Here is a 17,863-nt window from a genome sequence, read left to right on the forward strand (position 1 = left end):
AAGTGGTCCCCACTGGGGCAGGAAATGGAGAAGGTCTATAAAGAAAACACACAAGCGCTGATTTGCGCCCTGAGGAAGCTGAGAGGAATAAAAAAGCAAGTTGGACGGACCAGGATGTTCCTCCATCCTCCTAGATTCAAGGGACCATAATGGACAAGTATTTCCTGTCCTTAATACCCTGGGTACTGTAGAGAGACACTGCAGCCTCGAGGTGTCTATATAGTGTTGGTGCCAGAGACTTGCAGAATTAGGAGGGCTTCTCACTTTGAAGCTTCGGGGCTTGGAACTGTGTGTGTGTTAGAAGGCAGAGAAGCGTGCATGCACATGCCAGCTTCCTCTGTTTTAGCAGCTTCCGAGCAGGTAGGACTGTTATTAAAAACACAGAACACTAAAGAACCCTTCCTTAAATACCAGTAAACAGAAAGATACCATCCAGAGATGCATACCTAGACTTACTGGAAACTAGCCAAAGCCTAACACAAGTTCTTATTTTAGACAGCCTTAATGTAGCCTTGCCTAAACAAGGCCTCAAAAAATTAGTCAAAGACTCAGAGTTGTTCCTCTCCACGGAAATCTTTAGTAAAAGGCGAAAGATTTATACGATCTGAAGAGAAACCAGAGTATGCTGAGGTGCTCTGTCACTCACAACTCGAATAACAGCAACTCCTAGCACAGCGATGGTGTCTACCTGACTCAAGGCTACAATATCTAAAAAGAACCATTCTTTTTGCTTTATAAATTAAAGTCCTCATTCACAAAGACATTCTTAGAATAATACGTTAATTTTTCATTTTGTCTTTGTCTTGTGCGCGATGTTCTGTGGGTATGCAAATTACGGAGGCCCCGCCCTATAGACGAGGGCGGGAGCAACGCTCCACGCAATACCCAGCCAGACCACCAGAGGGCGACGCCAAGAGCTATCTGGGAACGGATCTCCGCTCAGTCCAGGACCCAGACTCAGGTTTTGTTTTATGTTTTGTACGTCTACATTTTATTAATTTTAAAGACTGGGTTTTTTTTTTCTTTTTACTTTTGTAGTTGTGGGGATTGGACTTAAAGCCTCACACGTATCAAGCAAGTGCTCTACCAACGACCTGGACAAGAAAATAGCTATCATGTGTGGGGACGCTAAATTCAGGATGCTGGTTCCCGGCTTTAGTGAGAGCGAGGAGTGGATATAAACAAAGTGCCAGTTTCCTCTTTCTTGCTCTGCACGGCGGGCATCTGAGTAGTGTATGGTTGTAGTGGATGTTAGCTGCGCACTCAGCATTTCACTTGTGAATATTCTGCTTTCTTGTCTGTTATTGGAGAATATCTAGCAACGCTTGCTTTAAAAATTGGAACTTGAAGCCAGGTGTAGTGGTGTGCGTCTTTAATCCCAGCACTCGGGAGGCAGAGACAGGCAGATCTCTGAGTTCGAGACCAGCCTGATCTACAGAGAATTCCAGGACAGGCTCCCAAGCTACAGAGAAATCCCGTCTCGAAAACCAAAAAACAAAGCAATCTGTTTGCTTTTATTTTATATGTACGAATGTTTGTCTGCATGTGTGCATGTATACCAAGTGTGTAGACTCCAGAAGAGGGCATCAGATCCCCTAGAACTGCAGTTAGAGACTATTGTGAGCCACGATGTGAATGCCAAGAATAGAGAATTCAGGGCCTTTGAAAATGCGCTTAGCCACTGAGCTATCTTTCTAGCCTCAGTTCCTGGACTTTTTGTTTTATTGTTTTAATTAATTACATTAAAATGGATAGCATGGGTAATGGTTACTATGGTGTACAGTGTTTACTCAGCCATGTTTTAGGCACTGTTTTCTACTTGAGAAAGGCTGTAATGTTGGCTTTTTTCTCTCACCGGGAAGAGGAGATGGGAGTCAAGAGCCTCTTTTCTGCAGTTAGGTCTGAAGAACGGGACTATGACACTGAGGCACAAGATTTGTTTTGAGCTAAAGACCTTTGGGGGGCGGAGTGGGGCGAGGGGGGGGGGACGGACACGACAAAAACCAAGAGTTGGAGAGATGGCTCAGAGTACTGGCTTCTCTCCCAGAGGTTCTGAGTTCAATTCCCAGGAACCGCATGGTACCTCACAACCATCTATAAAGAGATCTGGTGTCTTCTTCTTCTGGCCTGCAGGCAGAACACTGTATACATACTAAATAAATAAATCTTTAAAAACAAAACAATAACGAAACCAGCCGGCTGGACAGTGTTGATGCACACCTTCAATGCCAGCACTTAGGAGGTAGAAGGCAGGTGGATTTCTAGCCCAGCCTGGTCTAGAGTGAATATCAGGACAACCAGGGCTACACAATGAAACCCTGTCTCAAAAAGGAAAAAGAAAACAAAACCAAACAGCTTGCACATGAATGGCCCTCTGACCTCACCTCCTCTTTCTGAGAGCAGGAAAAGACAGACTAGCTCCCTGTAAAAGATTCCCTATGCACGGTAGGAGAAAAGAACATCCTGGTCATCACAGAGGGGCATCTGGCTGAGGGAAATCTGTGCAAACAAGCCTTGATAAAAATGCCTCCCAGCTTCCATTAGTCTTATTCTAGTTAGGTTTCTATTGCTACAGTAAAAACACCATGACCAAAAGCAGCTCAGGGAGGAATGGGCTTATTTAATCTTCTTGTTTGTTTTATTTTCCCAGACAGGGTTTCTGTGTGTATTAGCCCCAGGTCTCTAGCCCCCTGCCCTCTTTAAAGTTTTATAAGACATGGGGGACAGGGTATGTACATGGCATCATGTATGTGTGAAGGTCAGAGGTTAGCTTGTGGGAGTCAATTCTGTCCTTCTACCGTGTGGGTTCCAGGAATCAAACTCAGGTCATCAGCCTTGGCAGTAACTGTTTTTGATGTCATTTAGAGGTGCAGGCATGGGTTCATTTTTTTTTTTTTTCTGATTAAAGAAAGGCAGGAACAAAGTTCATCATAAATCTTGAGGCTTCCCAGCAGAGCCATTTTATGATATCAGGGAACTTGGTGTCCCCTCTTGGGGTTCTTAGTCTCATTGGTAATAGAATTTAAAAATGGGAGTTTAAAAGAAAAATGCCAGGGCAGGCAAGCTATAAGTCTTGCAGCTGCTTGGAGGAAGAGATAGAGACAATAAGCTGGCCTGGCAGCAAAATGGCAGGAGGGGAGCTTGGAGGAAGCTAAGGCAGCTAAGAAGCTTAAGGCATACTTAGGCTCTAGTCAGCAATAGAAAGAAAACAAAGGGAATAGAGTCGCATCTCTGAAAGGTAGGCGGACCCAGTCAAACCTCCTATCGGGGTCTGCACTAGGGGCTGTAGTTCAAGGAAAGAAAAGTTATAGCACAAATTCCAATTGTTAATAATAAAAACGCAGAGTCCAGAGTCGGCCATCCAGGAGTAAAAGCTGAAAGCTCAGAGAAGTAAAGGAGCCAGCCACAAGAGAGACCCTTACCTCTACTTAATCCTCAGACCAGTGGGGCATTCCATCCTCAGACTGGTTCCTCAGACTGCACTGAGCTCTGTCTCCTCCCACCTATATTCCTCTCTCCACTCAGCCATATCACTCCTCTCTCCAGCTCCCTAGTGCTGGGATTAAAGGCATGTGATCCCAAATTCTGGGATCAAAGTTGTGAGCTCTGTATTCTCTTTTAGACTGATTCACTCTCGTGTAGCCCAGTATGGCTTTGAACTCAGAGCTCCATCTGCCTTTGTCTCCTGAGTCTTGGGGTTAAAGGACTGTGCTACCATAGACTGGCCTCTATGGCTAACTAGTGTGGCTAGCTCTGCACTGTGATCTTCAGGCAAGTATTATTTGTTAAAGCATAAACAAAATATCACCATAAAAAGTGTCTATTTGTAAAGTAAACTCTTCTTCCTAGAGGTGGTTCCTTAGCCAGACCCCTGACCTGCCCTACTGGTTTAAACCTTAAGAGAAAAGACAGGGCAGCGCTCTACCTGATGCTGAGTCCATTCTGCCTAGCTTTCCAGCCAATGGCTCCAGCCCTGGATTCCTTCCCTTTATTCAGCTGTGCATAAACAATTTCAGTGCTCACTTTTCTATGAGGTGCTTGTATATGTAAAAAAAATGTGTATGCTTTTCTCCTTTTTATTAAAAGATTTATGCATTTTACGTACATGAATGTTTTGCCTGCATGTTTGTGTGTGCACCATTGTGTGTCTGGTACCTTTGGATGTCAGAAGATGTTGGATTCTTTGAAACTGAAGTTATGGATGGTTATGAGTCGCTCTGGGTGCTGGGAACCAAACCCAGATCCTCTGGGTGAGCAGTCAGTGCTCTTGACTGCGGAGCCATCTCTCCAATCTCCAGGTTTTTTTTTTTTTTTTTTTTTTTTTTTTTTTTTTTTTTTTTTTTTTTTTTCCTGAGACAGGGTTTGTCTGTGTAGCCCTGGTTGTCCTGGAACTCTCTCTGTTGATCAGGCTGACTTTGAACTCCTGGCTGCCAATTTAATTCTTAGGCTGAAAGAGATTAGGGTTTTTTGTTTGTTTTTCGAGACAGGGTTTCTTTGTGGCTTTGGAGGCTGTCCTGGAACTAGCTCTTGGAGACCAGCCTGATCTCGAACTCACCGAGATCTGCCTGCCTCTGCCTCCCAAGTGCTGGGAGTAAAGGCAAGCACCACCACCACCGAGCCCTGAAAGAGGTTTTATATATTTTATTTTTTGTGAGAGCTCTAGCTGTCTTTGAATTTACTATGTAGATCATGCTGATCTTGAACTCACAGAGATCTGCCTGCCTCTGTCCCGGTACCCTCCCAGTGTTGGGATTAGAACAGGTGTGTGCCACTATGCCCAGCTACCTGAGAGGTTCTAAAGGAGTAGTATAATAAAGTTTATTCTTTATTATGAATGCCAGGAAGTAGTAATACACACCTTGAACATACTGTCCTTATTAGTCTTGCAGGAGATAAACTGCCAAGTCAGGATAAGACGGTTTTTTCAATTTCCCTGCTTCTGAGATGGCCCATCTGATACTTTAGGCCTCAGCCTCTCCCCAACATTGCTGTGAGATCTTGGGTGACTGTCTTTGCTGCAAAACATGTTTCTGCTTGAACCTTTAGGAAATTGCACACTTGCACTTTCTGTCTACCTAGTATTTTTATTTTTCTCCTCAGGTTTTTGATGAGGTTGAACACTAGACAGTCATAGCAACATAACTTTATATAAAGGCTGCACAAAAAGAGTACCTAACAGTAATTAAAGTTCAACAACAAAAATTTACGCAGCAAACAGATATCTCAAAGTTTGAGCCAAGCCAAATCTGAGCGAGTTTTAGTGTGCTAGTAGAAAACTATGTACATATATATATATAACGTTTTTAGTAATAACCAGGCAATGGTTGCACAAAACTAAAGACACAGAAAAGGTTATCTATTTAGTCAGCTTTTTAAAACCTTTACTGAAGAGCCTTTTCTGTATTTTTGGTTTTGTCTGGCTAAATAGCTTCTAGCTTATATCAGGTAAACGAAGTCTATTGTTGAAACATTATTGTGGAGCCTTGTTAAGACAAGGCCTCAAAAAATTGGTTTCAGACTCAGAATTGTTCCTCTCCACGGAAATCTTTAGTAAAAGGCGAAAGATTTATACGATCTGAAGAGAAACCAGAGTATGACTAGAAAACTGCTTAGCACGTTTCAAAGGTTAAAGAGCCTCCTGGTATAGTGATGGTGACTATACATTTAAGGACTCACTACCGACAAGAACTTTTTCATGATGTCCTTAAATAACATGTATATTTTTAGTTTTAATACTTCTAGTTATAGATAAGTATATTTCCACGAAAATATGTGCATTAGTTGCAGTGTATTATGGGTATGCAAATGAGACGAAGCAATTGCCCTAGAGACTGGCCCTGTTCCCGGGGGGCCTCCTACAAGGGGCGGGGCGAAGGTTTACGCCTCCTGCTCTCAGTGACCGGGTTTGTTCCTCTGTACACTGGAATTTGAACTTGGTTTCTTTTAAATAAAGGAGTTTTCCGGTGGTTTTAGGCATCGAGGAACTGAAAAGGACGAAGAAGTGACTGGCAGATTTCCTATTCTGAGGGGTGGGATTGTGACAAGAGCAAAGAAGGCTTCAAAGTTGTTGGCAATGTTTTTTCTCTGTTCTCACTGAGAACATTAGTTTCTGTAATGAAACCAACGTAGATAAGATCTCGCTCTTGCATATTCGGGGTGCAGCGTTACCTCTGTACAAATGGAGAAAGAAAAAAAAATGAAGTTCAACATTTCTAACCCATTGTGGCTTTCATTTCCATACCGTGCTATCTTAATGTAGTAAAAGAGGTTACTTTTTCCCACAGTTGAAGTATGTATCCTATTTGTGAGTGTGTGTCTCTGTGTGTATACGTTTTTATTTGGGTAAAAAGACCAAAAATTGTAGCACGCTCTGCATCATTAGCAGCAGCAGCAGCTTTTCCAGATTCTGCAGTCATGGGGGGAAAACGTAGAGACATTGGGCACACTCCATTAAAATACAAAGTCAAAAATAAAGTCCCGAAAAACACATTTCCCTTAATGTTCTGATACCTAACACTTTTTTCTTTCTTCTCAGTAATCTTTTTTCTTAACTAAAATTTACTTTTCTTGGTAAAGTGTTTTCTTCTGTTTTGGTTTTTCGAGACAGGGTTTCTCTATGTAGCTCTGGCTGTCCTGGAACTCTCTTTGTAGACCAGGCTGACCTCAAACTCACAGAGATCTGACTGCTTCTGCCTTCCGAGTGCTGGGATTAAAGACGTATGCCACCACTACCTGGCTTAGAAATAATTCTCTTTAACTTAATTATTTTTATGTGCATTGGTGTTTTGCCTACATTTATGTTTGTGTGAAGGTGTTAGTTAGATCATGGAGTTACAGACAATGTGAACTGCCATATGGGTGCTGGGAATTGAACCCAGATCCTTTGGAAGAGCAGTCAGTGCTCTTAACCGCTGAGCCATCTCTCCAGCCCCCAGAAATAATTTTTTAAGATTTATTTATTATGTGTACACTGTTATAGATGGTTGTGAACCACCATGCAGTTGCTGGGAATTGAACTCAGGACCTCTGGAAGAGCATCCCATACTTTTAACCTCTGAGCCATCTCTCCAGCCCCCTAGAAATAGTTTTTTTAAATATTTATTTATTATGTATAAAGTGTTCTACCTGCGTACATGTCTGCACACCAGAAGACGGCACCAAATTTCATTACAGATGGCTGTGAGCCACCGTGTGGTTGCTGGGAATTGAACTCAGAACCTCTGGAAGAACAGCCAAGTGCTCTTAACCTCTGAGACACCTTTCCTGCCCTAGAAATAATTTTTTAATGTGCCGGTTTACTCATGTATCCTAAAGAATTTTGTTTTGTAGGCTGGGGACATAGCTCAGTTGGTAGAGAATCTAACATGCAAAAGTCCTGAGTTCGATTGCTAGTGCTTCATTAAACTGGGCTTAGTGGCAGATGCTTATAATCCCAGCCTGGGAAGTACAGGCAGAAGGGTAACAAGTTCAAGGGCATCCTCAGGTACATAGGGAGTTGCAGATGAGCCTGGGTGGACTCACATGATGGAAGGAGAGAACAGACTTCCAGGAATTGTTCTCTGACCTACACATGTGTACATACACACACAAATAAATAAATAGATAAATGCAGGGATTTTTTTGTTTGTTTGTTTGTTTGTTGTGTTTTTCAAGACAGGGTTTCTCTGTGCAGCTTTGGAGCCTGTCTTGAAACTAGCTCTTATAGAGCAGGCTGGTCTCAAACTCACAGAGATTCACCTGCCTCTGCCTCCCAAGTGCTAGGATTAAGGGCATGTGCCACCACCACCCAGCTTAATAAATGTAGTTTTAAAGAGACCTTTCTCTGTGAGTCTAAAATTGAAGGTGCCTTATGAAGTATATGGTTCTGGTTTGGAGATGAGAAATTGCTGATAAACTAAAAAGCTGCACAGTCTCCGTGTTAAGCAGCCATGGCCCGTTTCCTGTTTGAAACATATTGAGCAGTCCTGAGGGATCAGGACTGCTGTTTTAGCCTCACCCTCCCCCTTCACCCCTCCCCCTGGTTTTGTTAGCTCTATTGAAGCTCTTGATCCTCAGCCAACAAGAAATGTTAACCAGATCCTGGAGTGAGCGACTTCTTTCCCTTCCATGTACCCTGAACTTTCCCTGTCTTTTTATGCTGCCTTGTGTATATTATCTACATTTCCTTGTTGTACTTTTCCTCACTTGAGTGATTGCTTTAGTAGTCACTGTTAAGTGCCAAATTTTCAGTTGACCAGCCAGACTTTGCTGGCAGGGTGTCCTCGCAGCTGTGTAAGGTCTAATGCGTACACAGTCCCACACTGCTGCTGTCACTATGCTCTTACAGAAAATTATTTATTCAGCACCAGGGATTGAACCAGAGCCCTGTGACTAATAAGCAAGCTCTCTGTGTGCTGAGCTATAGCCCCAGCCCTTCCTAGCGAGTCTTGAATGTCCCTGCATTTTTATCCTGCTCCCAAGCTGTGCAAGATTTCTAGTACGAAATGTTTTTGTTGTTGTTATTTGTTTTTCGAGACAGGGTTTCCCTGTGTAACAGCTCTGGCTGTCCTGGAATTTGCTTTGTAGGCCAGGCTGGCCTCGAACTCAGAGAGATCCACCTGCATCTGCCTCCCACGTACAAGGAATAAAGGCAAGCACCACCATTGTCCAGTAGGAATTGTTTTGATGAAGCCTCTTTTACTCTATTTCTAGTTTTCTGGAAAATGAGCGTGGGCTTTCTATTCTTTCATTTTTTCTTTTCTTTTCTTTTTGGTCAGGATCTCACTATGTAGCCCTTACTGTCCTAGAACTCTCCATATAGACTAGGCTGGCCTTGAATGCACAGAAATCCACCTGCCTCTGCCATCCTTGTGCTGGGATTAAAGTTATGCATCATCACCACCACCACCCTTTTTTTTTTTTTTTTTTTTTTGGTCTTTTTTAATGCTCTCCTCTTCTTCTTTAGACCTTTGTGTGTGTGTGTGTGTGTGTGTGTGTGTGTGTGTGTGTGTGTGTGTGTGTGTGTTGTTAGACCCCTGGAAAACTCAGGCCTCCGGGGTCTCAGCCCACAACCACAGTCACCCCAATCACTAGGCAGATTTGAGAGCTTGATGCAAACTGCATGAGGCTTTATTGTTTTTTAACAAGCTAACCCCATGTTAGCTTGGGTCTTTCACCCACCAGCCATGGCGGATGGCTAGCAAAGACACTTCAAAGCGTCTACATAGAGATCTTATAGGGCAGCGTAAGGTGAGTGTCTAGGGGTATGCACAGGCTCAGGATTGGTGTGCCTCCAGGCTTGGAGGGCTTGCCCTGGGTTGATTGGCCAAGTGTTTGTTATGGACCATAAGCCCTCCCAGAGTGGTTGCTATGCTCTTCGTGTCATTGCTGTGTGCTTGTCCATAAAGCACACCCGGAGTCGTAAAGCATAGCACCACCAGCTAACTTCTGATTGGTTCCTTGTCAGGAGGCAGGCACCTAACCTCTAGTGACTAAGGCAAGGTCAGAAAAGCACGTGTCTGGCTGTTATGGCTGTCGAAATGGGGAGCTGGTCCCTTCAGTGTGTGTGTGTGTGTGTGTGTGTGTGTGTGTGTGTGTGTGTGTATTATATGTTCTCAAGACCATAAAGGCCCCATCAGATCCCCTGGAGATGGAATTTCAGGCAGTTGTGAGCCATCTGATATGGGTGCTGGGAACTGAACTCAGGTCTTCTGGAGGAGCAGCCAGTGCTCTTGATGCTGGGCCATCTCTCCAGCCACGCTTCTATACTCTTTTATACCATGCTTCATTTTCTGTGCTCTATTTTCTGATCTTATTTTTATTTAATTCCTTAGATTTTTGTTGACTTTCTTCTGTGTCGGGGACCAGTAAAATTCCATTAGGGAATTTCCAGCGGTTTCAGTAACAGGGATCTCTGGTCTGCATTGAATAGTGGATGCTAACTGATTTGCTATTGAATAGCATGGCCTCAGTGGAGAATGTCCCCTAGTTTGCATCTCTACAGGACTAAGGATTTGAATAGGCCCGCACCAGGGCAGAGGGTTAGGTGTGTTAGTAACAAGTGAGGAGGTGACCTGGCAGAGGAGTCGAGTAGAAGGGAGAGAAATGGCTTCAGGTTTAGGGAAGCATGGTTAGGAAACAGCCAGGAAGATGCTGAATAAAGAAGAGACTCTAGTTCTGCAGCATGGAATTGAGAACTCTCTAAAGATGACAAGTTGCCTGTGTTTGGTCTTTATCGCCGTTGGGTTGCTAGGAGTTTCCAAGTCCACGCTCCCCCACTCAGGCCAAACCTCATGGCTGCCGTGGCTTGGGGCTGAGACATGCCAGGTCATGCCACTTCTGTTTCTTGATATTGAGGCAGAAGGATTGCTTTCAATTCCAGGTTTCCCTGGACTAACTTTGAGTTGTAGCTGAAGGACCCCAACCTAAAATGTTTTCTTTGCAGATACATGAGAATCTGAACTTATGACCCTAACAGGAAAGAAAATGAAGGACCCCAGCCCAGCCTAAGATGTTTTCTTTGCAGATTTGTGAGAACCTGAATTTATGACCTTAACAGTAAAGGGTTGAGGAATTCCACCCTGACAAATGGTTCCCAGAGATAAAGATGTAACTGCCCTGAACGCCCCATGAACCTGGAGATTGTGGTAGGCCACCTGGAACGAGCCAATCAGAACTGTTACCCTCGCTCACCCCAGACCCCATCTGTTTGCAGTTTTTGCCTTTAAGAAGCCCCTAGACCCCAGCTCGGGGTCTAGCTCCTCTGCTCCTGTGTGAGTAAGGAGTTGGGCCCCTGAGTGCCAGTTGCTGAATAAAGCTTCTTGCGGTTTGTATCAAGTCCTCATCTCCGCCTGGTGACTGGAGTCACCACATTCTCGAGTGGTCACCCCAGGGTCTCACCCCATGGAGGTCTTTCATAGCAAGCCAAAGTTAGGCTGTGGTTCTCTCCTCTTTTCACTAGAGCACTTAACAGTATTTTATATTCTATTTTTAAATGTGTATGTGTGTGTGTGAGTGTGTATGCGAATGCATAAAATGAGCACTCTTTAAAAGACATGTCTTTATTTGTGTCTGTGCATGCTAGAGGATAGAACAGGGCACCAGATCCCTCTGGGCTGGAGTTACCAATATTTAAGGGGTATCAGCTTGTTATTTGGGTGCTGGGATCTGAATTCTCGTCTTTATGATTGCACATCAAGTACTCTAACCACTGAGAAATTCCTCCAGCTCCTCCACTGGCACTTTTCTTTCTTTCTTTCTTTCTTTCTTTCTTTCTTTCTTTCTTCCTTTCTTTCTTCTTTTCTTTCTTTCTCCCTTCCTTCCTACCTTCCTTCCTCTCCTCCTCCTCCTCCTTCTCCTCCTCCTCCTTCTTTTATTTATTTATTTTTGGTTTTTTGAGACAGGGTCTCTCTGTGTAACAGCCCTGGAACTTACTCTGTAGATCAGGCTGGCCTGGAACTCACAGAGATCCCTCTGCCTCTGCCTCTGTCTCCTGAGTGCTGGGATTAAAGTACCACTCAGAAAGGAACTTCTCATTGTCCCCACCCCATCTCCATAGTCCTGGGCCAGAGACTTTACCTACAGGGAGAAGACTGATGTTTCCCAAAGCCTCCTGCAAACAGATTGAGATGTTGTGTGGCTCAATTGTATGGCACCTTCCCAGTATGGGAGAGGCTCTGGGTTTAATCCCATAACAAGGCAAATAACAATGATAATAAAAACAATAACAATAGTAATAATAATAAATAGAGAAATAAAATGGAGCAGTCCTGCAAGTTATGGTGTAGGGCACTTGGGAGATTAATCTCACTGGCTTTATGGGTTCATCTAAAGGCTGGGAAGATTTCCAGGAAAGTAAACAGTTAGAGTCACAACAGATGAACACTGACTCAGGGAACTAACTATTTCTTCCAGGGAGTCCAAAGCAAGTGAGCAACCATATAGTACTGAGTGAATTTTAACAGCTGGGTGTAGTCAGGAACAAAGACACATGAAAGGTCTGCAGAAAATACTGCCCCAGCACTTGTGAGGCTGAGGCAGGAGGATTACCTACTGAACATTTGAGGCCAGCCTTGGCTGAACATAGAGTTCCAGGACAGCCTATGTAGAATGAGACCCTGTCTCATAAAACTCAAAACCATGTAAGAAAAAACAAAAACAAAACAGGTCAGGTATGGTGGCGCATGCCTTTAATCCTGGTACTCAGGAAGTAGAGGCAAGAGGATCCCTATGAGTTTGAGGCTAGCCTGGTCTACATGGTTAAATTCTAGCCCAGTCATGGCTATATAGTGAGAATATATACTGAGAACTTGTCTCAAATAACAACAAACCAAAACCAGCAAAAAAAAAAAAAAATCCTTTAAAAACCCTCAGTTGTGCCAAAAGTCACTGCGAGCATAATACTCCCTACAGTCACTGTGAACATACCCACTGCAGTCACTATGAGCACCCCCACTGCTGTGTGGCATGAGTGGCAACTTTAGAGGCACTGAAGGAATGAAGTAGGTTTGATCACCTCCACTGACATCACTAAATAAATAAACAAGCAGACAATAATCACATACCCCAGAAATAGGAGAACAAGCAACAATATATTTTCTAAAACGCCCTTTCTCCAAAACAACAGAAATTAAAAGGCAGGAAAATATGACTCATACAGTGAAAAGCAAATAAAAGCAGGCGGCAGAGACTGCCTACGCAAGTGGCCAGAGGTCAGATTTGACAGACACAGCCTTCAAAGTCACTATTATAAGTAAGGAGCCAAAAGAATTGTGATTAAAGAAGGAAAGGACTGTCAAAGGACAATGTCACATCAAATGGTGTATCACGAGAGAGAGAGAAATTGTTTTGTTTAAGGTCAGCATGAGCCACCTAGTTCCAGGTCAGCCTGGGTTACAGAGTAAGACCAAAAAGAAAGTAACTGAAAAATTTAATAAACTTGTTGCTGGGTAGTGGTGGCACATGCCTTTAATCCCAGAATTCAGGAGGCAGAGGCAGGTGGATCTCTGTGAGTTTGAGGCCAACCTGGTCTACAAAGTAAGTTTCAGGCCAGTCCAAAACAGAACAAAACAAAAAATCCACTAGACTTCCAGGAAGCCCAATGAACTCCAAGTAGGATAAATGCAGAGAAATCTATAAACAGACACATCTTGGCAAAAATATTGAGGGCCAAAGACCAGGAAGGAATATATTTTTGATTTTATCTTTTTGGTTTTTCTTTTAAGAAAAACTTTCTTTTTTTAAAAAAAGATTTATTAGTCAGGCATTGGTGGCACACGCCTTTAATCCCAGCACTTGGGAGGCAGAGTCAGGTGGATCTCTGTGAGTTCCAGACCAGCCTGGTCTACAAGAGCTAGTTCCAGGACAGCCTCCAAAGCCACAGAGAAACCCTGTCTCAAATTTCTATAGAGCAAGTTCCAGGACAACCTCCAAAGCAATACAGAGAAACCCGGTCTCAACCACCCACCCACCCCACCCCCACTCCCCATTTAGTTACTTTTATGTGCGTTGGTGTTTTGCCCCATGTATGTCAGTTTGGAGGTGCCACATTCATTGGAAATGGAGTTACAGACAGTTGTGAGCTGCCATGTGGGTGCTGGGAATTGAGCCTGGGTCCTCCAGAAGAGCAGAGCACCCAGTGCTCTTAACTGTTGAGCCAGCTCTCTAGCCCTAATTTTTGTTTTTTTGAGAAAGTGTTTCTCTTTGTAGCCCTGACCGTCCTGGAATTTGCTCTGTAGATTAGGCTGGCCTCAAACTCATGGAGATATACCTGCGTCTGGCTCCCAAGTGTTGGAATTAAAGGTGTACATCACCTTAAAGGTGTACATCACCATACCTGGCAAGGGAATATATTTTAAAGATTTCTTTCTTTATTATTATTATCATTAGTGTGTGTGTGTGTGTGTGTGTGTGTGAGAGAGAGAGAGAGAGAGAGAGAGAGAGAGAGAGAGAGAGAGAGAGAGATTGAGAGAAAGAGCCCTAACTAGAACTGCAGATCAGTAAACCTTTCCAAACAGCCAACAGCTGAAATACCCTGTCCAAGAAATCCTAAGTGTACCGGGATGTTTTTTAGAGGTAGACTTCACATGGCAGGAGCCCCTGGGTTCAACCCCCAGCACTAATAAATAAAACAGTGTTGAGCTCTGAAGTGTAGAAATGCAGTTGTCAGCCTGAGCACAAAGGCATGGTATGGGACAATTCTGTGCAGGGCCTCAGAAATGTCTCCAGGTGGTAACTCAAGTTCATAAAAATTAGAACCAGAAACATAAAGATTAACATGACAGAACTGTAAGCATATACTTGCTCTTTTTCTCTCTGTTTCATTAGTACTCTTTGTTATTTAATATAATTAATTTATCTACTTATTTTTGTTGTTGTTGTTTTGTTTTGTTTTTCAAGACAGGGTTTCTTTGTGTAGTCCTGGCTGTCCCAGAACTCGATCTGTAGATCTCATTGGCCTCTAACTCAGAGATCCTTCTGCCTCTGCCTCCCAAATTCCGGGATTCCGGGATAAAAGGTGTGCACCACCACTGCCACTGCCCAGTATTTTTTTTTTAAGAACTGTAAAGATTTTAAAAAATTATTTATGTGAATGGGTGTCTTGCCTGAGTGTATGTTTGTGTGCCACATACATGCCCAGTGCCCAATGAGACAGAAGACAGCATTGGATCGTCTGGGACTACAGTTACAGAGGGCTGTGAGCTGCCATGTGGGTGCTAGGAATCGAACCTGGGTCCTCTGGGCGTACAGCCAATGCCATCTGGGCCATCTCTCCAGCTCCTTTATTTTTAGCTTTGTGTGTCTCCACACAATTAGCATGTACGCTCCGCATGTTAGTGCAGTGCCTGTGGAGGGCAATCGTGTTGGATCCCACGGAAGTGGAGTTACCTGCTGTTGTAAGCCTCTTGATGCGGCAGCTGGTAACTGAATTCAGGTCCTCTGGGAGAGCAGGAAGCTCTTTGAATTGCTGAGCCATCTCTCTGGACCTTCATTAATATTTGTTGTTGTTGTTGTTTGGGACAGGGTTTCTCTGTATTGTTTTGGAGGTTGTCCGGGCACTCGCTCTGGAGACCAGGCTGGTCTGGAGCTCACAGAGATCCGCCTGCCTCTGCCTCCTGAGTGCTGGGATTAAAGGCGTGCACCACCACAGCCTGGCTCCATTAATATTTTTAAAATTACATTTATTATACTTACCTGGCAGGAGAGATGGTCAGAAGGTTTTCCCAGGGGGAAGCTCGTCCATTGAACTCCAGATGTGCAGCAGCTACCTCAGCGTCCTTGGTGCTTGGTGGGGCCACAGGACTTTGGGGGCTTAAGGGATTTTATTTGAGGCCGTAAAGCTTTTTGGACATTTTGGTGATTCTAGATCAGCCCAGGCCTTACAACAACTGTTATCTGGAGGACTCCTGGGGGAAGTACTCACCCATTGCCTGGCCTGAGAAGCTCTGTCTGTGAGGTCTGGAGATGTAGCCCTGTCTGCCTTCCTTCCCAAAGTTTGTTGAGCACAGAGCCCAGTCCCACCTGAATGCCCAGTGAAGGGGTTTATTTCTCTTAGAGAGCAGAGTGAGTAAATGTGTATGTTTATTTATTTTATTTAATTAATATGTTTGGTTAAGGTGTTTTGTTTTAAATGTTTGTATATGTGAGTATCTCTCTTTCCACCGTGTAGGTAAGAAGGATTATACTCAGGTCATCAGTGTAAGCGTTTCGACAGCTGGGATGGATGGACCAGATGGATTCTGACATTCTGGAGCCAAAGAATACTGAGTGTTACAGCCCGGATAGAAAGGTATCCTGGCAATCATGAGCCAAGAATACTGCAGGTCACAGTAAACATAGCAGCTTCCAGTCCTGCTTCAAAGGGAAAGGTTTCCCCAGTATATCAGCCCTGCTTCTGCAGGAGAGAGCTTCCTGGCGAAGTTGTTACAGTTCGGCTCTAGATCCCTAGAGAGCAGAGTGTAACAACTTCACTTTGCCAGGGAAGGTTTCCCCAGTGAAAAGTATTACAGCCGTGATCTGCTCTGCTCCTCCCAGGGTCGTCTCTGCTCCAGTGAAAGAAGGTCTCGCCCAAACCTCATTCAAAAGATTTATTGGGAGGAAGAATCCTGGAGAGTGGCTGCCACCCTGCCAGAGGACAGCCCAGTAGCCCCAACAGCCACAAACTGAACAGACACAGGGTTTATATAGGTATTCTTAGGGGGAGGAGTTTTTCCAGAGTAGGGATTGGTCAGATTTCAATCCCTGGCTAGATCTCCTGCTCAGGGATTGGTTAGTTTTCTGCACAGGTGTAGGGTCAGATTTGGCTCTGGTTTCGTGGCCAAAGTATGTTTCTTTCACTGGTCCTTTCTAGCCTTTTGGCTCTAGTTAGGACCAGGGTGTATTTTTTTCACTGACTCTGATTCCAGGGACAAAGTGTGTTTCTTTGGCTAGCCCCTTTTCCCTACAATCAGGCTTGGTAGCAAGTACCTTTACCCACTAAGCCATCTCCCTAGCTCCCCCTGGCTCTCCACTTTAGTGTGTGAGCTTTTGGACTCATGGAAGTGGAGGCCAGAAGAGGAAGTGACCAGGTCTGTCACTTTCCATCCTAGTCCATTGAGATAGGGTTTCACTGAACCTGGAGCTAGTCCTGCAGCTAGCAAGCCCCAGAATCCCCCTGTCCACCCACAGGCATGGCCACACTCTGTTTTTAATGTTGTGCTGGGCATTTGAACTCAGGTCTTATGCTTGAGGAGCAAGTGTTCTTACCCTACCCACTGAGCCATTTCCTTAGTGCTGTTTGTGGTGTTTTTATTTGTTTAATTATTATTTGAGACAAGGTCTCTCTTTGTAATCCTGGCTGTCCTGGAACTGGACATTTAGACCAGACTGGCCTGAAATTCAGAGATCTTCTTGCCTCTGCCTCACAAGGTGTGTACTACTATACACAGCATGTGTGGGGCTTTTAAAGGGTCTTTTTTTGTGGTTTTTTTTTTTTTTTGGTTTAATAATTCAGTAAAGGCTGTTCTTATATTTCTTTTTTATTTCATTTTACATTCCAACCAAAGCTCTTCCTCCCACCCCTCCTCCGGCCTCCCTTACTTCCCCCCAAGCCCATTCCATTCCTCCGAACAGGTAAGGGCTCCCATGTGGAGTCGACAAAGTTCAGCGCATTAAGTTGAGGCAGGACCAAGCCCCTCCCCCCTGCACTAAGGCTGAGCATGGCATCCCCTCATAGGGAATGGGCTCCAACAAGCTAGCTCATGCACAGGGATAGATCTTGGTCTTACCATCAGGCAGCACTCAGATAGCCCAAACTTCACAACTGTCTCCAATATGCAGAGGGCCTAGCTCAGTTCAATTCCATGGAGTCTCCACAGCTATTGGTCAAGAGTTCATGAATATCCACAAGCTTGGTTCAGCAGTCTCTGTAGATTTCTCCATCATGATTTTAACTTCCCTTGCTCATATATTCCCTCCTCCCTCTCTTCGACTAGATTCCTGGAGCTGGGCCTGGTGCTTGGTTGTGGATCTCTGCATCTGGTTCCATCAATTACTGGATGAAGGCTCTATGATGGTAGTTGGGGGTATTTATCAATCTAATTATAGGAGAAGGCCAGTTCAGGCACCCTCTTCACTATTGCTAGGAGTCTTATCTGGGATCATCCTTGTGGATTCTTGGGAATTTCCCTAGCACCAGGTTTCTCCCTAACCCCATAGTGGCTCTTTCTATCAAGATATTGGGAATCAATCTACCTCAAGACCCAGAGATACTACTCTTGGGCATATATGCAAAGGATACTCAATCATACCACAAAGACACTTGCTCAATAATATTCATAGCAGCATTATTCGTGATAGCCAGAACGTGGAAACAACCTAGATGGCCCTCAACTGAAGAATGAATAAA

General features: G+C 44.1%; 2 non-coding genes across 2 annotated transcripts; both read right to left on the reverse strand.

Moving 5' to 3' along the window:
- Window positions 1-508: 508 nt before the first annotated feature.
- On the reverse strand, window positions 509-624 carry LOC113835235. The gene has a single exon (XR_003484611.1). It is a non-coding gene; the product is annotated as a U5 spliceosomal RNA (small nuclear RNA).
- A 4,855-nt stretch (window positions 625-5,479) lies between these two features.
- LOC113835234 lies at window positions 5,480-5,595 on the reverse strand. The gene has a single exon (XR_003484610.1). It is a non-coding gene; the product is annotated as a U5 spliceosomal RNA (small nuclear RNA).
- Between the last annotated feature and the right edge of the window lie 12,268 nt (window positions 5,596-17,863).

The sequence above is a fragment of the Cricetulus griseus genome, chromosome 4 (genome assembly GCF_003668045.3).
Source record: "Cricetulus griseus strain 17A/GY chromosome 4, alternate assembly CriGri-PICRH-1.0, whole genome shotgun sequence".
NCBI lineage: Eukaryota > Metazoa > Chordata > Mammalia > Rodentia > Cricetidae > Cricetulus > Cricetulus griseus.